The sequence below is a fragment of the Zingiber officinale genome, chromosome 6B (assembly GCF_018446385.1).
Source record: "Zingiber officinale cultivar Zhangliang chromosome 6B, Zo_v1.1, whole genome shotgun sequence".
Taxonomy (NCBI): Eukaryota; Viridiplantae; Streptophyta; class Magnoliopsida; order Zingiberales; family Zingiberaceae; genus Zingiber; species Zingiber officinale.
Window position 1 is genome coordinate 102,613,630 of NC_055996.1, and position 26,025 is coordinate 102,639,654.

The window sequence follows — 26,025 nt, forward strand, 5'->3', positions numbered from 1 at the left end:
AGTGACCTTGGGACCCTAGGGAGAGAACCCTAGGTTGTTTGGGTGTTGGCGCCGAGAGGAGGAGAGGAAGGAGGGGTTGGCGTCGGTGAGGGTTTGGAGAAAAGAATTGGCGTGAGGTTTTGTGAGGAGAGGGCTACCGAACCAAATTAAACCAAACCAACACTTAAGTTTTTCCTATTTATATTAAGCGAATAACTATGCCCAACTTAAATATAAATATAGTTGATTCTCCTTTCCTTTCAGCACGGCCCTGCTGGGTTCACCGGTTACTAAGGCTAACTAAAGGTTTAGCGGACCCGAGAGGTCCCGGGTTCGATTCCCGCTTAAACCATTTTACTTTTTTATTAGTTTTGCTACCTCCGCTACTCGGAAAATTCCGGAAAAATATCTAAAAATTCCAGAAAAATCACAGAATAATTCTAATGCAAGTTTGAGAATTTTCGGGCGTTACAATCCCCCATACCTTATAAAAAGTTCGTCCTTGAACTTAGAACAATTCTGGGTACTTCTGTCTCATGCTGGCTTCTGTCTCCCAAGTTGCCTCTTCTGCTGTGTGACTGTGCCAAATGACTTTGACTAATGGTACTTTCTTGTTCCGCAATTTCTTAACTGCTCGGTCTATTATCTGAATAGGCCGACTATCATAGCTGAGGTCCTCGCGGATCTGTACCGACTGGGGCTCAATCACCTGGGTGGCATCTGGGGTATGCTTCTTCAGCATAAAGACATGAAATACGTTGTGGACAGCTGACATTTCCTGGGGTAGCTCTAACTCATATGCTACCTTGCCCACTCTTCTGCTGATAAGGTATGGTCCCACATATCTGGGTCTTAGCTTGCCCTTCTTCCCAAAACGCATTACTCCCTTCATGGGAGCTACTCTGAGGAACACCGAATCCCCAACTGAAAACTCTAAGGGTCTGCGCCGTGTATCCACATAGCTCTTCTGGCGGCTCTGAGCTATCTCTATCCTCTGGCGGATCTGCTGTATAGCTGCTGTGGTATCTGCTACTAGATCTGTCTGAAGCTCTAGTTCTTTCTGTTCACCACTCTCATACCAGCAGATTGGAGATCTACCCCTCCGCCCATAGAGAGCCTCGTAAGGTGCCATGCCGATAGTGGCCTGATAGCTGTTGTTGTATGCAAATTCTGCTAAACTCAGATATTTGCACCAACTTCCCTTGAAGTCTAGGGCACACGCTCGGAGCATATCTTCGAGTACTTGATTCACTCGCTCCGTCTGACCATCTGTCTGAGGATAGAATGCTGTGCTGAACTTTAACTTACTCCCAGAAGTGTGATGTGAATCTGCTGTCTCTGTCCGAAATGATGGTTCGTGGGACTCCATGAAGTCTGACAATCTCCTGGAGATATAACTGAGCTAGCTTCTCCATGGAATAGGATATCTTAATAGCTAAGAAGTGGGCTGACTTAGTCAACCTGTCGACTATGACCCAGATGGCGTCAAAACCATTCGTGGTTCTGGGCAGTCCCACTATGAAATCCATAGAGATATCCTCCCACTTCCATTCTGGAATCTGTATAGGCTGCAGAACTCCTCCTGGTCGCTGATGTTCTGCCTTGACCCTCTGACAAGTGAGGCAGATGCTAACATATCTGGCGATGTCTCGCTTCATCCCGGGCCACCAAAAATGGTTCTTTAGGTCTTGATACATTTTGGTGGAACCTGGATGCATCGCATAGGGAGTCTTGTGAGCCTCATCTAAAATCTGTCTCCGTAGCTCCTCCTGATCTGGAACACAGAGTCTGTCACCAAAATACAACACTCTGAATTCTCTACTTTCTGATTCTACTAGCCCTTGCTTGATTTTCTGAATTTCAGGGTCCTGCTCCTGAGCTGACTGAATATTACCAAGCAAGGTAGACTCTAAGGTCATAGTAGAGAGCTGTCCAACGATGAGTTCGAGACCGAAATCTACGATCTCCTTCTGTAGGGGCGGTGACATGGCTGTAAGAGATGATAAGGTAGCACTGGATTTTCTGCTGAGTGCGTCGGCGACCTTATTGGCTTTCCCTGGATGGTAGAGGATGTCTATATCGTAGTCTTTGACCAGCTCAAGCCATCTGCGCTGTCACATGTTCAGATCCTTCTGAGTGAAGAAGTACTTGACTCGATGATCTATACACTCTGCACTGAGCTCCATATAAGTAATGTCTCCAAATTTTGAGAGCGAACACTACTGCTGCAAGCTCAAGGTCATGAGTAGGGTAGTTCTTCTCATAATCCTTGAGTTGTCTGGAGGCATAGGCGATCACCTTGCCGTTTTGCATCAGTACTGCTCTTAGTCCCAACTTGGAGGCATCACTATAGATGTCAAGGCTGCTGGTGTTGTCTGGTAGAGCCAAAATGGGAGCACTGGTCAATCTCCTTTTTAGCTCGCTGAAGCTGTTCTCACAGTCCTCTGGCCACTGAAATTTCCTGTTCTTTCTGGTAAGAGCTGTCAGTGGGGAGGCTATCCTGGAGAAGTCCTCTACAAACTTTCTGTAATATCCTGCTAATCCCAGAAAGCTCCTGATTTCAATGGCGTTCCTTGGTCTTTTCCAGTTACTTACTGCTTCTATTTTGCTGGGGTCTACCATGACACCATCCCTTGAGATGATGTGACCTAGGAAAGACACCTGATCAAGCCAGAATTCACATTTCGTGAACTTGGCATATAGCTGGTTCTGCTGAAGTGTCTGTAGTACTGTCTTCAGGTGCTCTGCATGTTCTTCCTGAGTTCCTGAGTAGATAAGAATGTCATCGATAAACACAATAACAAACTTATCTAAATACTCCCTGAATACCCTGTTCATGAGATCCATGAATGTAGCTGGAGCATTGGTCACGCCAAAGGGCATGACTACGAACTCGTAGTGTTCGTATCTGGTTCTGAATGCTGTCTTCGGTATATCACCCTCCTTGACTCTGACTTGGTGATATCCTGATCTGAGATCAATCTTAGAGAACACCGCTCCCTTTAATCGGTCGAACAGTCATCTATTCGGGAAGAGGATACTGTTCTTGATCGTGACTGATTCAGCTCCGTAGTCTATGCATAGCCGCATGCTTCCATCCTTCTTCTTCACGAGCAGAGCGCCCCATGGTGAGTGACTAGGCGCTGGATTGTCCTCACGCCTCAGAGTTGTTGCTGAAGTTCCTTCAGTTCTGCTGGAGCCATGCGATATGGCGCTTTGGAAATAGGATTGGTGCCGGGGAAGAGCTCTATCTCAAATTCAATCTCCCGGTGCTAGGCCTGGTAACTCTTCGGGAAGACTGCTGGGTAGTCACATACAACTCGGACCCCTGCTAGCTGTTGGTCCTTGTCCTGGCTGGTATTGACTACATGTGCTAGGTACCCCGTACAACCCGAATCCATCAACTTCTGTGCCTTCATAGCTGAGAGAAATTTTCTGGCTTTTCTCTTTGGTTCTCCGATGTACTCGAACTGTATTTCTGCTTCGGGTTGGAATACGACTTTCTATTTACAGCACTCTATGGAAGCACCGTATCTGATCAGGAAGTCCATTCCAAGGATGACGTCGTAGTCAGTCATTTCCAGCAGGATCAGATCACAAAAGAGTTCCCTGTCTGCTATAATGACCGGCACTGCTCTGAGCCAGTGCGTGGATGCCATGATCTCTCCTGAAGGTAGTGCTGTCAAAAACTGACCACTGAGTACCTCTGAGAGTATTTCTAATTTTCGGAGAACACCCTGGCTATATATGAATGAGTTGCCCTAGTATCAAATAGAACAGTAGCACTATACTGAAAAATGCTAATCTGACCTGTGACCACTGTCGAGGCATTGGCTACGTCCTCTCTGGTGAGTGAGTAGATCCTCGCATTCGCCGTAGCTGGAGGGGCTTCTAATCTGCCCTGACTGATAAGTGGACCTTCTAGAGCGGCCTGCATCTGATATAACTGAGCTGGCTGGCCTGCATACTGAATCTGCTGTGGCTGAGGAAGACCAGTCTTGTTCGGGCACTGCTTGGCCATGTGCCCTTCTTGTCCACATTCAAAGCATCCTCGTGTGCCCTTGCGACAAACCCCTGGGTGAAATTTCCCACAAGTAGCACACTTTGGATAACTGGGTCGTTTGCTAGATGGTCCTCCTTTTGGGTCACTCCCTGATTTGCGCTTGCTGTTGGAGTTCCCTTTCCAGTTAGAGCTGTGGCCTTGCTGTTTTTGAGTGTGAGAGTTTCCTTGGCCTTTGGACTCTGAGGAGACTTGCTTCTGCTGCTTTATGCTGTTCTGGTAATGCTCTGTGGTCAAGGCACTGCTCACTAACTCCTCTGTGGTTTGTGGCCTATGTATGCCACCAGCCACGTTCACTGCTATCTCTGGCCTCAGCATCTTGAGCATCAACCGGATTCGTTCCTTCTCTGTGCTGACTAGCTCTGGGCATAGACGAGCCAACCTGTTGAATTTCTTCACAGCTTCCTCAACTGAAAGGTTGCCCTGACGAAACTCAGTGAACTCGTCGTAGTGGCGGTTTGTGACCCGTATGTGAAAGAACTCCTCGAAAAACTCCTTCTCGAAGTCAGCCCATAACATCTGGTTTACTGGGTGCTTCGTTCTGATTCTTTCCCACCACATGCGTGCGTCTCCTGTCAAGCAGAAGGAGGCACACTTCACCTTCTCGTGTTCTGGCCAGTCCAGAAGCTCCATCGTGCTCTCCAGTGTTTTGAACCAGGCTTGTGCATCCCATGGTTCACTAGTGCCTGAGAAGTTCTCTGGCTTGACTCGCTGCCACTGGATCAGATAGGCTTCCTTTCTTGGCTCAGCTGCTGGGGCTGCTGGTGCTGGTGCTGTAGGCTGAGCTGGTGGAACCTCTAAGACTACTGGAGTCGTCAGATTTGGTTCCGGGGTAACTGTGGGGGTATTATGCTAATTCCTATTGCTGTTCAGCTAGCTGCTGCTGTAACTGAGCCACTAATGCTGTAAGGTCAGGAGGAGGCACTGAACTGCCTGCCTCTTGCTGGGGCTCAGTAGCTAGTGCCCTTCTAGCTGGGCGTCCTCGTGCCATTTCTAAAGACATAGAGAACATAACATAACTAATGTAATCACAGTTATATAACTACTGATATCATGTTTAAAAACTATCACATACCAACAAGCAGTAGGCATATAAACATGAACTGTAATAACAAAACAAGGAACATAAATTAAGTATAGGTATTCTTACTTGGAAGCTGCAGGTTCAATGCTGATGTGTGTGTAGGAAGTATGGAACACTGCTCTGATACCACTCTGTAACGACCCACCTTCTGGGTACTGGCTGTTGTTAGAGTGTATACTAAAAGTCTAGTTTTTGGTATAAACATTTATCTAAAAACAAGAATCACATTGGTCAAATGTCTACATTTATGATAAATGTAGTTGTTCAATTAATTTATATTGTAGATAACATGGTGTGTGGTGTCACACACAGAGGATCATGTTATCAGTACCTTATAAATTATAAACAGTAACTCACGACCATAATGGAAAGGAACAAACCATTGGAAGGTCGTAGTGTAATTAGGTATTAGTTTATCTTAACTATATAATTACACTAGTACACTTAGAGTGTATTGAGTAGGACCATTAGAGGTCGTTTCTTTTATACTGACTTTATAAAGAAACAAAGACCTCAGTTGTTATGGAAGTGTGTGCTCTTAATCCTAATATAATAACAAGCACATATATTTGATATTTATTTCTTTAATTTATCAATGAGTGAGATTTAGTTCGATGAATCAATAAGCCCGATAAGTTGGGAAATGATATCACTTATAGTGTGTGTTGTTGATTATAAAAGGAAACTGTGTCCTAGTGATCTAGGTTGAGAATGTCCCCAAGAGGAGCTCATAAGGATTGTCCTGTTAAACCCTGCAGGTGGACATAGTCCGACATGACGATGAAGTTGAGTGGTACTACTCTTGGAGCTAGATATTAATTAAGTGAGTTGTCAGTAACTTACTTAATTAGTGGACATTTGTTATCTTAAACACAGGGAGACTAACACACTCATAATAAGAAGGAACCCAAAATATAATTTGGGATTGGTGCGGTAGTTCAATAATAGTTCTTTAGTGGAATGAATTATTATTGATGAAATTAAGTTGTGTGTTCGGGGCGAACACGGGATGCTTAATTTCATCGGGAGACCAAAACCAATTCCTCCTCTCGGTCCCTATCGTAGCCTCTAGTATATAGAGATTTATACCCACCGCATACCCACCTTCTTACCCATCCAATGGGGCCGGCCAATCTAGCTTGGAACCCAAGCTAGGGCCAGCCAAGACCAAGTGGATGAGTCATGTAGGTGGCCGGCCAAAGCTTGGGTCCCAAGCTTAGGTGGCCGGCCACTAGAATATTAAAAGGATTTTTATTAAAATTATTTCTTATGTGGATATCATGATTTTAAAAGAGAGTTTAAAAATTAAAAATTTCCTTTTATAACTTTCTACAAAAGATTAAGAAAAGAGATTAATCTCTTTCCTTATTTGTAGATTAAAAGGATGGTTTTAATTTTTGGTAAAAACTTTCCTTATTTGTAAATCATCTACATGTTTAAAAGAGAGTTTAAAATTTGAAATCTTTCCTTATTTGTTGATTAAAGGAGGATTTTAAATTTTAAGAAAACTTTCCTTTTTAACCATGTTCATGATTTAAAAGAAAGTTTAAAAATTAATAATTCTCTTTTATTAGTTTCTACAAAAGATTAAGAAAAGATTTGATATCTTTCCTTATTTGTAGATTAAAAGAGATTTTAATTTTTAGAGATAACTTTCTTTTTATCCACATGTTTAAAAGAAAGATTTTAATTTATTAAATTTCTTTTTTATAAACCAATCATGAAGGGATTAAATTATTGAAGAAATTTTATAAATTTCTGGAGACAAATTAGGAAGTTTTAATTAATTAAGACTCTCCTTGTTTGTAGCTTTGGTGTGGCCGGCCATGTAAATTGAGAAAAGGAAAATTGTTTTAATTAAATAAATTTTCCTTTTCATGGCAAAAGAATTAAGGAAGTTTTAATTAAATTTCCTTATTTGCCAAGACCAAAGATTATAAAAGAGGGGGTAGAGAAGGCTTCATGGTGAACAACTCTATTCTATTTTCTCCCTCTTTTCTTCCTTGGTGTGGCCGGCCAACCTCTCTTCCTCTCTTCTCTTTGGTGGCCGAACCTCATCCTTCTTGTGGAGCTTCTTGTGGTGGCCGGATCAACTTTGGAGAAGAAGAAGAAGAAGGAGAGAAAGCTTGTATCCCTTGGAGCTTGGTTGGTGTTTTTTCTTCGTCCTTGGTGAAGCTTCTTTGTGTTGGCGAACCTAGCTAGGAGGAGAAGAAGGTGCTTGGTGGTTTCTCATCTCGGAAGATCGTTGCCCACACAACGTCCGAGGTTAGAAGAGGAATACGGTAGAAGATCAAGAGGTCTTTCTAAAAGGTATAACTAGTAATTTTCTTTCCGCATCATGCTAGTTATTTATGGAAATAATACCAAATACAAGAGGCTTACGATTCTAGTATTTCGAATATGTTTTTCGAGGTTGTGTTCTTTTGTTTTATTTTTCCTTGTGATTTGATTGTTCTTTTCGGTTAACCTAAAGTTATTTTAGGAAATTAAATATTAGATTTCTATAAAAGGTTTTGTCTAGTCGGTGGTGGTTGCTCCCATATCCAAGAAGGCCATGTGCCTCGCCACGTCAGTACTGGGAACCAATTATGGAAATTAATATTTAATGGAATTAATAACTTAAGGTGATTTGGGTCGAACGTGTTAAGTTCCGCAGGAGATCCAAGTCAAAACCTAAAAGAACAAATAGATTAAGTTTTGGATCAAACGTGTTAAGTTCCGCAGGCGATCCAAAATTTAATTTAAAAGAACACATGGTAGCTAGGAAAAGGTTCAGACCTTTGTACAAAATTTTTGTACAGTGGAACCTCTAGGCTTTCCGAGTAGCAACCAACAGCTGTAAGGTCGGTCGCTACAATTATGCTAAACTATACTGTGCGGAAAGATGGGCTAATTAAAATTTTAGTCTACTAATGACGGATACAACTGCTAAGAAAGGTCTAAAGACCTTCTTTGCTGGTGTACATATGCTAAGGAGGGGAAACTGAACATCCCAACCAACTACAGTCCTGCCGATCGATCCGCAGATCGATCGAAGCTATGGGGCATTCGGTTCCCAACTGGATCGGTCGGGCAGACCGATCCATGTGTGGCTGGATCGGTCGGGCAGACCGATCCAGGTGTGTCTGGATCGGTCGGCCGACCGATCCAGGCACCCGAAACCCCTGGGACGCTACTGTATCATGCTGGATTGGTCGGCTGACCGGTCCAGGAGGATACAGTAGCATACTGTATTTGTCTGGATCGGTCGGCTAACCGATCCAGAAGCCTGGCACACCACTGGATCGGTCGGCAAACCGATCCAGCGTCTGATTTCCTGATACGAAATCAGAAATGCTGATTTCGACACATTGTCGTGCCAAAACCACCTGCAACCACTCTACCATATACTAATAACTATTCTACCATACTTTGGCAACATTCAAGACATAATATAATGCATGTTCACTAGTTCATACCATTAACCATACTAGAATGCGAAGCATAAGGAAAAGAGAACAAGACTTTAATAACTAGGCTTGCTACAAGTTCTAATGCGTAGTAAAATAAAACTAGATCCCTAGGATCTTTATTCCAGTTCCTACCACACACATCCTCATCTGCACTGACCTCCAGCCTCCACTGCTAGTCCATTTTCCTTTTACCTGTATCTGCAGTATAAGGAAAATAGTATCTGTAAGCTAAAAAGCTTAGTAAGAAACCATCTACCTCACTAAATCATGCATACGATGCAAATATGCTTTTAAATCATGCTGTTTGAAAAACATACTGAATATGCAAGCATGGCATGACATGGTATCATACAAAGCATGACATAACATAAGCTGAGCATAAAATAAAACTGATCATAACATGTCTATAACTGTATATGAAGCTATCGTATTTAACAACTGAAATAAGCTGAGTTGATACAAAAGTGAGCTAAGCTGAAGCTGAGCTAATACTGAATTCCATTATGTTTTAAAACTGATTTGGAAAAACTATTATAATAAATAGATGAAAATACTAAACATGCTGCTGTAGGGCCCTGGCAACTGTATTTGTTGTGCCCGCATCCCTATCTAAACCCGGGATTGCAAGTTCCGAATCTAGTAGGGTTTACTAGGTTAGCTAAACCTAGGGATGACTATGGGAGTCCAGCCCAGTGGATATCTAATCCAGTACAGTGTCGCTGCTGAAAGTAAAATACTGAAATGCTAATTAGCTGAATCCAGGTTATCTGAACCCAAAACTAGGTTGTCTGAACCTAGAGGCGACTGTGGGAGCCCACCCATTGGACATCTAGTCCCATAAAGCTGGAATAAAACTGATATGTTGTTTTAAATGTTTCTATACATTTAACTATGCTGTTAAAACTGTCTAATGTTGCGCTAAACATTTTTTTATCGAACACCTAGGATACTCTAACTCTTCTCCCTATTAGGTAGACCACCTCTAGGCACCCGACAACGTCTAACCTCCTATCTGAAGAGGGAAAACGTGCCCGGCCCATCTAGAGGTGCTCAACTAAATCCCTAATCTGCGAAGAGAGTTAAACACACCCTAGATATCAATAAAAATCTGCATACATCCTAACTAAAGCATAAAAACTCAAACGGAAGCTATTATACTGCAGGTGAGGGGTTTCTTACCTTGTGTGCTAGATTTCTTACAAATCTAATCGCTAGAAATTCCGGTGGAGACGACTTCTCAACGATCCGCTCGCGTCCACGTGCTCTACTATCGGAGGGGAACGTCCTCGTGCTGAAATCGTCGCCGGAAAGTGACCTTGGGACCCTAGGGAGAGAACCCTAGGTTGTTTGGGTGTTGGCACCGAGAGGAGGAGAGGAGGAGAGGAAGGAGGGGTTGGCGTCGGTGAGGGTTTGGAGAAAAGAATTGGCGTGAGGTTTTGTGAGGAGAGGGCTACCGAACCAAATTAAACCAAACCAACACTTAAGTTTTTCCTATTTATATTAAGCGGATAACTATGCCCAACTTAAATATAAATATATTTGATTCTCCTTTCCTTTCAGCACGGCCCTGCTGGGTTCACCGGTTACTAAGGCTAACTAAAGGTTTAGCGGACCCGAGAGGTCCCGGGTTCGATTCCCGCTTAAACCATTTTACTTTTCTATTAGTTTTGCTACCTCCGTTACTCGGAAAATTCCGGAAAAATATCTAAAAATTCCAGAAAAATCACAGAATAATTCTAATGCAAGTTTGAGAATTTTTGGGCATTACATTTGCTGACCTCTAGCATGCAGCTGGCGGTTTTGCTGGTAGTGAAAATATGGCCAGTGACTTGGTTGACCGCTAGCTCGCGGCCGCCAGTTGTTGGCCATGAACTTGGTCGTGTGGCCAACCGCCAGAATGCTTCCAGCAGCTTAGCTGGCCACTAGCTCGCGACCGACAGCTTGTCTTGTCGTGAGCCTGGGCGGCCGGCAACTTGGTCGTGGGCCCGTGGATAGCAGTGTGGCCAGCCACCAACAAATGATCGACATCTTAGTCGATCACTAGCTCACGGCTTGCGGCTTGGTCGGCTGTGAGCCTACCACTGCAAGCCTGGTCCTGCTGTTAACTTGGTCGGCTACCAACTTGCGGTTATGAGCTCGGTCTGCCACCAACTCATAGCTAGAAGATCCGTCTATCGCAAGCTCAACTGCTCCTTTGTTATGATTGTTTGTGATTAAGTTTAGCTATTTTTTTAAATTTGTAGTATACTGTAGTTGATGCTCCTCTTCGGCTGGACTATTCATCTTCAGGTATAATTTATTAAATAGTACATATATGCTATTTTACATAGTTGAATTTAGATGTAGATTAATTTAGTATTTTGATCTATAAGATGATATAATCATTTTGATATTTTAGTGTTGGTATATTTACCTCTATGTTAATTTTAGAGCTCATTATCTTTGGTTAGAATATGAAAGATAGTATAGTTTGTTATTTGTTTGATATGAAATCTAGGTTTCTTGTGATTTAGGTTGAAACATATTACAAGTTCAATATGTGGGAAAACAAATTATATTTTTAATTCTCAATTTAATAGTTTTAGCAACCTATATACTTTGTAACAAGTTGTAAGAAATCATATTATCATTAGATAATAATATATGAACAAACCTTGGATGTACAATCGATTAGAAAATAAATTTATTAGAGATAATTTTATTGTTGAAGTTGGACAGTTTATGAGCTTTGCTAAGAGTCATTCAGAATATGTGAATGGTGTCGAGTTATGATGTCCGTGTAATCATTGTAAATGTAGAAATAAAACTTTCCATGATGAGGATATCATGAAAGTACATATATGTAGAAATGATTTTGTGCCAAATTACTATAATTTGTACTATCATGGAGAGCTTTATTTGTATGAAGCAATTAGGCCTTCTGGTGGTTCGTCATCTGACACAACTATTGTTGGAGAATCATCAACTAATGATATAACAATGCAATTAATAGTTCATGATGTGATAAATGCAGTTGATTATTCCAATATAGATGAAATATCAACACCTGAATATTAGCAAGTATATGAAATATTAAAGCCTAGTGAAAAAAGAGTGGGAAGACATTTCTTCTTGTCATTCCCAACTATCAGCTACTATAATGTTATTGAATATGAAAGCAGAACATCATTTTTCATAAAGATGTTACGATGACATATGTCAATTGATGTTAGAGTTGCTCCCTTCTGATATCATAATGGTTGATAGTTTCTATAGTATAAAGAAATTAGTTAGAGGTTTAGATTTACCTGTAGAAAAGATTGATTGTTGTATAAAAAATTTCACGATATTTTGGAATGAAAACAACAAACTGATTGAATGCAAAATCCATACTTACCCTCGTTATAAGCATCACACTCACACACTAGGGAAGAAGAAGAAAAATATTACTTGGAAAGTGATGTATTACTTTCTATTAACTGTTATCTGCTACTACAACTTGTCACATGATGTGACATCATGAGCATGAGCACGAAGACGAAGGAGGTATAATGTGTTATCCTTGTGATTCCTTTGTATGGAAACAACTTGATACTGTATTTTCCTCCATTGTAATAGAACCACGTAATGTGAGATTGGGATTTTCCTTGAAAGAATTTCAGCCATTTGGTCAATTGAGACAACAATATTCATATTGGCCAGTTATATTAACACCATATAATTTACCGCCATAGATGTACATGAAAGATGAATTTATGTTCCTTACTGTGCTTATTTCTGGTCCAACCAATCCCAAAGACAAGATAGATATTTTCTTACAACCTCTGATTGTCAAGTCGAATGAATTATGGAATGTAGGGTCAGTGGATTATGATATTACAAGTAAAAATTTTAGATTGCATGCTGCATTATTATGGATGATTAGTGATTTTCCAACATACTCAGTATTGTTGGGATAGAGCACGGTTGGTAAATTAGCATGCCCACACTACATGACAAAGTTTGATGGATTTTTATTACCTTGCAGTGAGAAGGTGTCTTGGTTTAATAATCGCCATGAATTTTTATCAGTTGATTACCTTTCAGGCAAAATAAAAAATTTCCTAAAGAATGTTGTAGTCAGGAAACTTCCTCCAACAGTTCATTCTTTAGATGAAGAAATCATTAAACAAATAGACAGTTATGAATTTCTACCAGTATCTCAACCTGGTTTAGATAAGATAAATAAATACATTGTTAGGATGTGTAAGTGTGGTTGGAAGAAAATAAGCATTTTTGGGAGCCACTGTATTGAAAATATCTACTCATTCGACATAATTTAAATGTAATACATGTTGAGAAAAATTTCTTTATAATATCTTCAATATTATAATGAATGTGTCTGGAAGAACTAAAAACGCTATAAAATCACATGAGGAATTAAAAGAACTAATCAACAGACCAGGATTATATTAGAACGAAACAACCAATAAATTTCTATAGCCTTGTTATACATTGGACAAAGATGGTAAGTAAACTTTATGTAGTTAGTTGAAAAAAATCAAATTTTCAGATGGATATGCATTGAATATGGCTCGATGCATGGATATGAATAAGTTAAAGATGTTTAGAATAAAAAGTCATGACTGTCACATGTTCATGCAAAAACTTGATTCAATAGCTTTTCATGATTTACTTCCAATAATGTTTGGCAAGTATTACGGAATTGAGTCTATTTTTCAGAGATTTGACAGTGAGGTGTATTATGACAGTCGATATGCTTCAGCTAGAAATAGACATTTCTCTTATACTATGTAAGCCGAAGCATATATTTCCACTCAGGTTTTTTGATTAAATGGAACATTTATCAAGACATTTACCATATGAGGCATAAATAGATGGTTCTATACAGTATAGATGGATATATTTATTAGAACATTTTTTAAGAAAATTAAAGAATAATGTTCATAACAAAGTAAGAGTTAAGGGGTTAATATGTAATACTTATCTGGTTGAAGAAGCATCTTCTTTCTGCTCCTATTATTTTGTTGATAATGTGAAAATCATATATCACAAGTGTCCTAGAAATTCTAATGATATTTAGCCGATAGACCCATTGATGCTTTCTATTTCTAAGTTTCTTGGTAAGCCAATGGGTGCATCTATTTCAAGATGGTTAACTCAAGAAAAATATCATGTTACAAGAACATACATACTCTTAAACTGTGATGAGGTCAAATCATATATAAAGTAAGTTGACTTCTCTAATCAAACATTTATCCCTCATTTAATTTGTTTACCTGATATACCAATTGTCTTAAAATTACCCTCTTTCCCAGCTTGTACGAAGAAAAAATATATCTATAAAATCCATCAATGGGTGAAAGTGATGTAACTACAAAGTTAGAAGCCGAATTTGCATTATGGTTTTAAATATATGTAAGTTAGAGAATTTGTGAAATTAGTTCATATATGTTAAAAAATGTTCTAATTTATATCATAACTATTTTTACAAGTGAAAGATCATAGAATATCACATGTGCAAGATGATAGAATAATGAATCTTACATCAGGACCCCTCTATAAAATAAAGATATACTCAAGTTATTATATTAATGGCCTAAATTCCATGTGGCACAATGAGATTCATGAAGATTAACTTATAATTTTAGTGTTTGCGTTAAAGGATCTATGGACAACAGTAACACTGAGTTTGATTACTATGATAGACTTTATGAAATCAAAGAGGTCGAATATTCTGCATTACCTATAAAAAATGTGTGTTATTCGAATGTTCATGGTATGATTCGATCCCAATAACAGGTACCAGAATACATCCAAACTATAATTTAGTTGAGGTTAATGTAAACAAAATGTTCAATAAATTTGAACCTTCTATTTTCGGAGTACAAGCGGGGTCAAGTTTTTTATCTTGAATACCCTACGAAGAAAAGATCTAGTGAATGATTATCTATTTAGTGAATGAAGCCTTGCTCAACTATAGAAATGTCGAACACCATCACTGCTCAAAACCATGATGCATTTCAGAATGACGAAATGGAGAGACATTCAGTTGATTCACAACTCCATTCCACATCTCAATTACTTATAGAAGATAGATGATGGAGAGATATCTAGTAGTGAAGATCTTGTTAAACTAATAGAGTCTAACAATGGGGACTTAAAAATTATTACTATTGATTAGTCAGATATTAATAATGATTAAATATTAGCATTATTGTTCATCAAGTAAGTTATACTTTTATATTATTTTGTATTTATACTATCATGTTAGTAAACTTTATTATAATGTATTGTAATGTTATTTTACAGACATTATTATGGTAGAGCAATAAACAGTAGCACTCAGTGACTATAAGGTGCTTAGAATTGTTGGAGACTTGTAAGTATTTTTTTTTTTTATTAGTAATACAAGTTCATATATAACTTTATTTATAACATATTTCTCATATCTTAATATTTTTTCATGCATGTTTACTCCTGATAGCCACCAGTAGCCACCTATATTATAGGAAAATTTAAAGAAAAAGTTTGCGCTTTTGGTACTACATGGAGACATGTAGACTAAGAGACAAAGACTTTTTATTATAATGAATTTTTGATAAGTAAATTTAATATATTAGGTATTCTATAATATATTTATCCTTTAATATACTAAGATTTTAACTTATAATTATAGAAAAAATATACATGGAAGAAAGGACACGAGGAACAATTTACAAAAAGAAGGGAACGAGGTCGACATATGTTTCAGACGAGATATGAGGTGCATGGACAACCACCTGGGCTACAAAAAGGTGGCAGAAAAATACTGAAAAGGCTCAAACAAATAGAAATACTAAGCCAGGTGGCCTGAGCACCAGAACCACTCGGCATACGTTAGGATTCAGATATATTGTTGAGCAAGTCATGGATCTGGTGAGTTTAATTTAAAATTATATAAGAAAATTTTGTATTTATTATCGAACTTGTATAATTTTGTCCCAAATTATTTTTGTATGCAGGAACGTGATCTAGCCTGACAACCCACTTGTATGTGTAGGATCAATGACACATGAGATGAGGGGTGAATCAAGTGTATTTAAAAAAAATATTTCTTTTTTGAACTTAAAAAGCAAGTGGGAAGAGAGAACAAGATACACCGATTTATTTGGTTCGGAGCCTTCAGTGATTTTTACTTCAAAACCTAGACCCTTTGGACGTTTCCGATAGGTAATTCACTAAATTTGAATTTCAAATACAAAATATGAGGAAAGTGTAACATCCTCCACTTTTCTTTTGCAAGTATATTAAGTATGCACAATAAGAAATTTGTTACCAACACAAAGATGTTGAAATGGATGCGCTCATATGTTGGTGTCGGTTTGATTGCAACGATCGGGAGTAGTATAGTAGCAACACAGCAGTATTGCAAAGATGAAGCAACCGGACAGTCAAGAATGAGAGTAGAAAAGTGTTGTCTAACCTCTTGGTCGAACCTTCCTTTTAAACACTGTTGGAGGAACCTCCAATGGTCCAAGGCACCTCTAATGGTGCTTATTTGATCTGAAGATTTTGTTCTTTATTCGTGCGAGGGTACCTCCATCAACTCTGAGGCACCTCCAATGCGCTCTGAGGTGCCTCCAATCCCCTATAAGGTGCCTCCCCTCAACAAAAGTATGTCTTAGAAACTTATCTATGCGAGGGCGTCTTTGCCCTGTCCAGGGTGCCTCCAATCAACTTCGAGGTGCCTTGAGCACTATTCATCCAAGACTAAATTTTTCACTTTACTCCTATAAAACACATTAGTCTAAACAATAAAAGATAACCTACAAAACAAAGTTAACACATTAAAAATAAGATGACATAAAATTATTAATTAGATCATATATTACCAAGACCAGAATCTAATCATGATTTTAATTTAGACTTCTAAAATAGATCTAAGTTGGACCAGCTCCTACAGCCCCACCGGAGCTCATCCTCACTGGATCTCTTGTTGGTGCAATCGACCTCCAAGGTTTTAATGTCCAACAAATATGTTTAATAGAGTTTGATCAAGGGGAGTCCTAATTGTGGCTAGGCAAGGGTGAGAAGTCAATCGAGTGACTAGTCCTAACTGCGGTTAGGCAATGGAAGTCCTAGTTACTACTAGGCAAGGGAAATCTTTACAGATCGCGGAAGCCAGGTGGAAGGATTTGATAAGTCTAGAGGACCCGATATTAAATCCTTGGTAGACTGATCTAATGCTGAGTCCTAGTGAGTGAAGTCAGGTGGAGAAAATCCTAGAGGGAGGTAACTCTAGGTTCTGGTGAGTGAAGCCAGATGGAGAAAATTATAGGGGGAGGTAACCTTAGGTAACGAGAAGTCGTGGAGGAGTAACCTCCAAGCAAGGTTGATCGGATGATTTTCGGTCGACCGGACTAGTAGATCTTGGTAAATCTAAGTTTAGTTTTACTATATTGTTCTGTATTAATATTATTGCTCTTGACTAATATAGTGTTACAGGAAAAGTCTTAGTGGATAGGGATTAGACACTGAGCAGAGAAAGTCTAAACATGTCTGGAGGACCAATGTTTGGCAGGTAAGTTGAGGTATGCAACTAGAGGAGCGACAGTAAGGTCGTGTTCCAGAAAGGAATAAACCCTAGGTCGCTAGTCCAACTGAAGAAACCGAAAAGATTTTCAAGTTGAGATCAAGATAGTTCTACTATCTTTTACTACTCATGTATCTTATAGTACGGTCCTAACTTTGTTTTGCATGAATATTTTATTTTACACTATTTTGCAAGAAATGGCTTAATCGGTCGACTGAACCCATGGATTAGTTGACCTAACAAGATTAATATAGATCAAAAGATAAGATCGCACCAAAGCCAATATAGAAGTAAGGTTGATTGGTCGACTGAACCCAAGGATCGGTTAACCGAACCTAGGGATCGGTCAACCGAATGATTACTGCATTAATGAAGAATTAATGGTGAATCTTGGCGAATAGGAAAACTACACTGTTCGATTGACTGAACAAGGTGATCGGTCGACCAATTGATTAATGCTCATAAATGTGTGAAGATTAGATCTCAGGAAAGAAGGAATTCATGGGGTTCTATCAACCGATGGGAGGATTAGTCGACCAAATGATTTTTCAGTTGACCGAACGAGACTTATAAAAGAGGTGCTTGAGGTCCGAGCAGAAGTAACTCTGCCATCTATTCAGAATCAGTTCTTTGTTCATGCTCTTGCTATTCTGTACTCCATCTTCACAAGCAAGCTGCTCCATCAAGAAGTGCCAACGAGCTTCGCTTCTTATTCTTTGTTAATATATTTTATTAGCTTGCATTGCTTTAATTTCAAGAAGATAGTAGTGTGTTACTATCTTTTAGTTGCATTGTACGAATTGCTTCTTTTCGAAGATTTTGAAAAGAAGAGTTATAGTGAATTTCCCAATGTTGCGATCAAGGATCGCGGGTCTTGGAGTAGGAGTCAACATAGGCTCCGAACCAAGTAACCACTTGAGTCTATCGCTTCATTTTGATCCTTCATCTCTCTCCTCCCATGCTTATCTCACTTACCAATTATAGACTAACTCAACTCTTGACCGACCAGATCTTCCTGCCAAATGCCCCATCTAGATTTTAGCTAGTTGTCAAATCTCGTGGATCCAATTCGACTTCCTGCCAGATATCAACCTATCTAGGCTTCTTGTGAGTTATCAAGTCCTCCATACCTAACTGGACTTCAGTCTGGTGTCAGGTTCCATCAAGTCTTTTAGTCCTGCACACTTGGTAAATAACTAACTTTAACCATTTATTATACATCAAAACACCCGAGTTTGATTATTAATGTTGGATCGTGAAACGTCGATAGAGGGGGGGGGGGGTGAATATCGGTTCGAAAAACAACGAGTATAAAAGAGTTAAGCGCAGCGGAAATAAAACAGCTTAGACAGATGAACACGATGTTTTTTACTTCGTTCGGAGCCTATGACGACTCCTACTCGAAGGCCCGTACTCCTTGAGTACTTTCGTTGGGCAATCACTAGCAGTTCGAATATTATTATAATTTAAAGTACAGAAATGCTAATGAAAATAAAACAAATACCGACAAGAATTAAAGACGAGGAAAAGAGCGTATTGTCGGATCTTCGTTAGCGTCGTAGGAGCACAGAGCAGTAGATCAAGCAGTCTAAGAGTTCTGAGTTAATTCTGATCTCTACCTCCGCCCCATCTTTTATATGAAGCTCGGGGCGCCCTGGATCCCTTCCAGGCGCTCTGGTGAGACGTGGCAAGTCCAACCAGCGAGCTCCAAGTGGCGACACGCGGTCAGGATAATTTTTGCCTCCAGGGCGCCCGGGTGCCTCCCGGGTGCCTCCCGGGCGCCCGGACCTCCCGGCGCCCGGACCACCTTTTTCCAGCGAACAACTTTCCTGCAAAACAAGGTTAGTCCGAGACAAATAGATCCTGCGAAATAAAGTGTTTAGCACAGTTTATGAGTTTAGTATAAGAAGTATGACTTAGCAAAACTGAGTATGACCTAGATTCCGTCTTTTCGAAATCGGAATCTAGTCACGATCTCGACTTAGATATCCGAAATGGATCTAAGTCGGATCGACACCTAATGTTCCCTTCCCGGGAACGCGTCCTTGCAGTCACTCCCCTCCAGTGACTTACCTTACTTACCTGCCAGACATCCGGTCAGCCCTTCGACCCGTCTGAACTTCTCGCCAACTATCCGGTCAGCCCGTCGACCTAGCTGGTCTTCTCGCCAAGCGTCCGGTCAGCCCGTCGACCCGCTTGGACTTCTCGCCAGCTATCCGGTCAGCCCGTCGACCTAGCTGGGCTTCGTGCCAGACATCCGGTCAGCCCGTCGACCTGTCTGGACTTCTCCTGCACACTCGATCAGAGTGTTTAGACAACAACAGACTAACTTAACCTGATTTGTCATTCATCAAAACCTGGGTTAAATCGTTAGTGCTAACCGCACCAACAATCTCCCCCTTTTTGATAGAATGACAACCTGGTTAAGTTAGTGAAAACATATGCAAGAAACAACATGCATTTATGTGATTTTAAAGTTAGTTTGTATTTTCAAGTTGGTCAAATTGGTTTAGCTAACTTAACCACCTAACCCTCCCCCTTTGGCATTCATCAAAAAAAATAAGTATGGATTAAGTAAGCATCAACATAGACTTCAGACAAAGTAAGAAATAATGTCAAGTTAATCTGGGGGAGTTAAACTTTTGAAAACTTGTTTAAAGCATTAGTTATTTAGAAAAATAGCTAAGTTTAGATAGTCTGATTTTCAAACATAATTGTATAAGTTCTAAATTTCAATATCAAGTTTAAATTTTCAAAACAAGTTTCAACTTTGAAACGCTTTTCAAACATAAGTTTACAAATTCAAAATTCTAAAACTAAGTTTTAGATTTAAGGAAACAATCAGTTTTAAAACTTTGAAATTTATTTTTCAACAAAAAGATTCAATTTTGAAAATTAAGGAAAAATAATTTTGTAAACTTAAGTTTTTTTTAAAAAAAAAAATCTAATTTTCACAATTTTCAATATCAAAACAATTTTTACAACTAATTTAAATCAAATTGTCAAAATTAAGTAAAATCAAATTTTAAGAACTAGATTTTTAAATTCAATTTTCAAAACTAAGTTAAATCTAATTTTTAAAATCAATTTTCAATAAAAATCCAATCCTTAAAAATAGCTTAGTTTTTCAAAAATAGGTTTAAGAAGTTTTTAATAAAATATTTTTCAAACACAAATTTTTAAAATAAAGGGAAAATTTTAATTAATACCTCCCCCTGAACCTGACATAAAATTTTGAAAATATTTGCTAAGAATATTCAAAGTAGAATTTTTTTTTTTGTTTTTTAAAATGAGGTAGAATTTTCTAGAGAGATTTTAAAAAGAAGATTAAAAAATAACACTTAATAAGATAATTAAAAAATAAACCTCCCCCTGAATTTGATTTAATTTATTAGTCCTCCTTATTTGTTACTCCCCCTTAATATAATGCTAAGGTTTGAGTGTGTTAAATTTCAAGCTCTAACACATTTGTCTACCTAAATGTTCTAGGGGATTTGGTAACACTTATATTATTTACATATTTATCTCTGTATCCTTGATATAATTGTTTATTTGAGTTTGATTAATCAATAATTAATATTAGATTCAGGCGCTTAAGCTTCAGTTTAAGGTTTAATAAGATAAACTTTATTAAATCAAAAATAGTTGGCCATTATCAATAATTTATTGATTAAATTTTACTTGATGTAACAATTTAATACTTAATAAAATAATTCAAATTTCATATTAATTGATTGAGTTGGTTAATGAAAGTGTTAGTTATAATTATTTTTTTTATTTACTTCCTTTTAAGTGGGATTAGTTTAGTTTGAAGTTAGTATTAAGTTTTATTTACTTCCTTTTTTTATTTACTTCCTTTCAAATTTCATATTAATTGATTGAGTTGGTCAATGAAAGTTTTACTTATTAATTACATAATTAAGTTTAAAGTTAAAGTTAATGGAATTTAAGTTTTTAAGTTAGGTGTCTAAGTTTTAAATGAATTTAAAAGAATTATTATTATTATTATTATTAAGGGATTTCTAAAACAGTGTTTAAAAGGATTTTAAAATGATTTTTTTTAAAGTTTTTAAAATAATTTTTAAAATAATTTTTTTTAAAAAGTTTTTTAAATAATTTTTAAAATGATTTTTTAAAGTTTTTTTTTTTAAAAAAATAATTTTTAAAAGATTTTTAACATAGTTTTTTAAGGAATTTTTAAAATAGTCTTTTAAAGAATTTTTAAATAGTTTTTTTAAAGAATTTTTAAAATAGTTTTTTTTTTAAAGAATTTTTAAAATAGTTTTTAAAGAATTTTTAAAATAGTTTTTAAAGAATTTTTAAAATAGTTTTTTTTAAAGAATTTTTTAAAATAGTTTTTTTTAAAGAATTTTTAAAATAGTTTTTAAAGAATTTTTTTTAAAATAGTTTTTAAAGAATTTTTAAAATAATTTTTAAAGAATTTTTAAAATAGTTTGTAAAGAATTTTTAAAATAGTTTTTAAAGTAATTGATTAAAAAGTCTTTAAAAGAACTTTTTAATTTTTTTAAATGATTTTTAAAAGAATAATTTTTAAAAGATTTTAAACTAATTTTTAAAAGAATTTTTAAAGTTTTTTTTAAATGATTTTTAAAAGAGTTTTTAAAATAGTTTCCAAAGAATTTTGAAAATAATTTTAAAAAAAATTTTAAGTTTAGAATAAAATTTTTAAGTTAAATATAAAAATTTTTAAAGTTAAATTTTTAGTTAAATATTTAAAATAATTTTTAAGTTCAAAATAATTTTTAAAGTTAAATTTTAAAATAATTTTTAAAGTTAATTTATTTTTAAAAGAATTTTTTTTAAAGTTAATTTAATTTTTAAAAGTTAATTTAATTTTTAAAATAATTTTTTTTAAAAGTTAATTTTAAAATAATTTTTAAAGTTAATTTAATTTTTAAAATAATTTTTAAAGTTAATTTAATTTTAAAATAATTTTTAAAGTTGATTTAATTTTTAAAATAATTTTTAAAGTTAATTTAATTTTTTTAAAAAAATAATTTTTAAAGTTGATTTAATTTTTAAAATAATTTTTAAAGTTAATTTAATTTTTAAAATAAACTTTTTTTAAAGTTGATTTAATTTTAAAATAATTTAGTTTTAATTCGAAATTTAATTTTAATTTGAAATTCAAAATTTAATTTTAATTTGAAATTTGAAATTTGAAATTTATTTTTAATTTGAAATTCAAATTTTAATTTTAATTAATTTTAATTTAATTAGAAATTTGAATTTTACTTTGAATTTGATTTTGATCCTTAATTATCTCACCCGTTCTAAGTTTTCAATCAGGGAATCCTATAATTTTGTGAGGTGAATTGGATTTTTAATTATGGAGTTTTGGTTTAACTTGTGTTAGATTCAGGTTTAGATTTGGTATCTACAAACAGGCATTCTTCGGATAAACTTCTTAGCTTGGTGAGTCACATGGACGTCATTAGAAGTAACCAACCTTTCGAGGTTTTCCGAATAGTCCTATCCACGGAGCTTAGTACTAAACCTTGGTCTAACTGGTTAGGATTCATTTAAGGGTAGCTTCGGTCAGTTCCACTTGGCCAAATGCACCAGATCGAAACCATATCTTTCTAGACATGCGATGCCCAAGCTTCCCTAACGTACTATCATCCAAAAACTTCACCAGTACCATGATTCAAGTTAAACTTGGCCTTCTTTTTAACTAATCCTAATTACCCTGCCGGGTTAGTTTGTTTAGGTTACCCTGTCGGGTAAGTTAGTTTTGAAGGTGCCAGCTATTCTGGAGTCTCCCCCTGAATTATTGGCATTTAGTTTAAATTTTCGTTTTAGGTTTGTGTCGATTTATTTTATAGTTATAATTAGCTTGATGATAATTTATATTTTGTTGAGTTTTAATATTTTTAAATTTTGATTTCTTTGATTTGTGTTTTGGTTTTTGATTTAGTTTATTTGAGTTTATATAATATATTTTTTCTTTAGATATGTAATATTGATTAATTCCTACTTGCGTGGTCAAACACGCTTTCGGAACCCAAGCTTGATTAGTTGATTTGTATTGGGTTATTAATGACTTAAAGGTTTTATTTGAGTTCGACTTGTATCCAACTCCGGTTTTATTACAACATGCTTTTTGATTGTTTAGGATTAAGTCTAGATTTTTTGATCTTGTAGTGAATTTTTCTAGTATTTCTTTTAAGTTACTAATTTCTGATTTTAATGATGAATTCTCTTCAAGTATTAGATCTTGAGTTGGATTTAAATTTTTTATTTGTTCCTTGAGGTCTTGATTTTCCTCAAGGAGTGATTTATTTTCATTTTCTATTTTAATTAACTTACTATTTAAGCAAGAAATAATTTTAATGAATTTTTTGTTTAAATTAAAATATACCTTATTCGGGCCTTCGGAAACGAGTACGGACTCGTGGCTTGATTCGGGTTCAGACCCGTCTTCATCTTCCGACTCGTCTTCTGTTTCAGCTTCGCGGGCCATCAGCGCGAGATGGCTCTGGTGTTTCTGCTCTTCTGCATCCGATTCGTCCGAGGAGTCGTCCCACGTTGCTTTGAGGGCCTTCTTTTTGGTTGGCTTCGGTTTGTCGAACTTCAGTCTTGGGTATTCATTCTTGTAGTGCCCCTTTTTATTGCACCCGAAGCACGTTACATTCTTTTGTTTCGAGGGAGAACTGATCTTTTGAAGGTCCTTCTTGCTGAAGCTTCTTTTTCTCCTGGTGAACATTTTTCTTACCAGGTTCACCTGGTGTTCTTCGTCTTCGGTATCTTGATCAGAATCTTCTTCAGATTCAGGCTTGTTCTTCTTTTCTTTGGATGAGCCTGCAAATAAAGCAATACATTTCTCGGCTCCAGCATTAGTTTGTTCATGTAATTCTAACTCACAAAAAAGCTCGTCTAATTTTAACTTAGATAAATTTTTCGAAATTTTGTAGGCATCTACGATTGATGCCCACAAGCTATTACGAGGAAAGGCATTTAGTGCGTACCTTATTAAATCTCTGTTTTCCATCTGGTGGCCTATCGCGTGGAGTCCGTTGAGAACGTCCTTGATTCTTGCATGCAGTTGACTTGCCATTTCCCCTTCCTGTATTTTTATATTAAATATTTTATTTAAAAGTAGGTCTCTTTTTGTTACCTTCGCGTCGCTTGTTCCTTCGTGCAACTCGATCAGTTTGTCCCACAATTCTTTAGCATTCTGATGTGGTCCGACGCGATTCAGCTCTTCTCGTGTTAGGCCGCAATGTAGCGTGTTGATTGCCTTGTTTTCTGTTGATGCCTTTTTCCTCATGTCCGGAGTCCACTGTTCCGGGTCTAGTGGATTTCCGGAGTTGTCGACTGGAGTTCGGTACACCTTTATAACGCTGAACCATTGATCGTAGTCTATCTTTAGGTACACCTCCATTCTTTTCTTCCAGTACGAGAAGTCATCCCCGTTGAATAGGGGAGGACGTACTGTGCTAAAGCCTTCTAGTTGAGACATCCTGCACACAAGTAAATAAGGAAAAAAAAATATTCCAAGACTTGGTCTTGGATTAGCAGTGTTGGAGAAAAATAGTATTTCACTGATTTTAAAAAAATATTAATATTAATAAAATATTAATAAAAAATATTATTTCAAATTTTTGAAAATGTAATATTTTGTCAATATTAAGCACTGGTGAAAAGATGACGATGTATTTTTCAAAACCAGTTTTGGAGGGAAAAAAAACGATATCTAATTTTTCTTTTAAAAGACCCCCCTTTGTCTGATTGGTGGTTGCACCAAATCAGAGCGGTACCTGCTCTGATACCACTTGTTGGATCGTGAAACGTCGATAGAGGGGGGGTGAATATCGGTTCGAAAAACAACGAGTATAAAAGAGTTAAGCGCAGCGGAAATAAAACAGCTTAGACAGATGAACACGATGTTTTTTACTTCGTTTGGAGCCTGTGACGACTCTTACTCGAAGGCCCGTACTCCTTGAGTACTTTCGTTGGGCAATCACTAGCAGTTCGAATATTATTACAATTTAAAGTACAAAAATGCTAATGAAAATAAAACAAATACCGACAAGAATTAAAGACGAGGAAAAGAGCGTATTGTCGGATCTTCGTTAGCGTCGCAGGAGCACAGAGCAGTAGACCAAGCAGTCTAAGAGTTCTGAGTTAATTCTGATCTCTACCTCCGCCCCATCTTTTATATGAAGCTCGGGGCGCCCTGGATCCCTTCCAGGCGCCCTGGTGAGACGTGGCAAGTCCAACCAGCGAGCTCCAAGTGGCGACGCACGGTCAGGATAATTTTTGCCTCCAGGGCGCCCAGGTGCCTCCACGGCGCCCGGGTGCCTCCCGGGCGCCCGGACCTCCGGGCGCCCGGATCACCTTTTTCCAGCGAACAACTTTCCTGCAAAACAAGGTTAGTCCGAGACAAATAGATCCTGCGAAATAAAGTGTTTAGCACAGTTTATGAGTTTAGTATAAGAAGTATGACTTAGCAAAACTGAGTATGACCTAGATTCCATCTTTTCGAGACCGGAATCTAGTCACGATCTCGACTTAGATATCCGAAATGGATCTAAGCCGGATCGACGCCTAATGTTCCCTTCCCGGGAACGCGTCCTCGCAGTCACTCCCCTCCACTGACTTACCTTACTTACCTGCCAGACGTCCGGTCAGCTCTTCGACCCGTCTGGACTTCTCGCCAACTATCCGGTCAGCCCGTCGACCTAGCTGGTCTTCTCGCCAAGCGTCCGGTCTGCCCGTTGACCCGCTTAGACTTCTCGCCAGCTATCCGGTCAGCCCGTCAACCTAGCTGGGCTTCGTGCCAGACATCCGGTCAGCCCGTCGACCTGTCTGGACTTCTCCTGCACACTCGATCAGAGTGTTTAGACAACAACATACTAACTTAACCTGATTT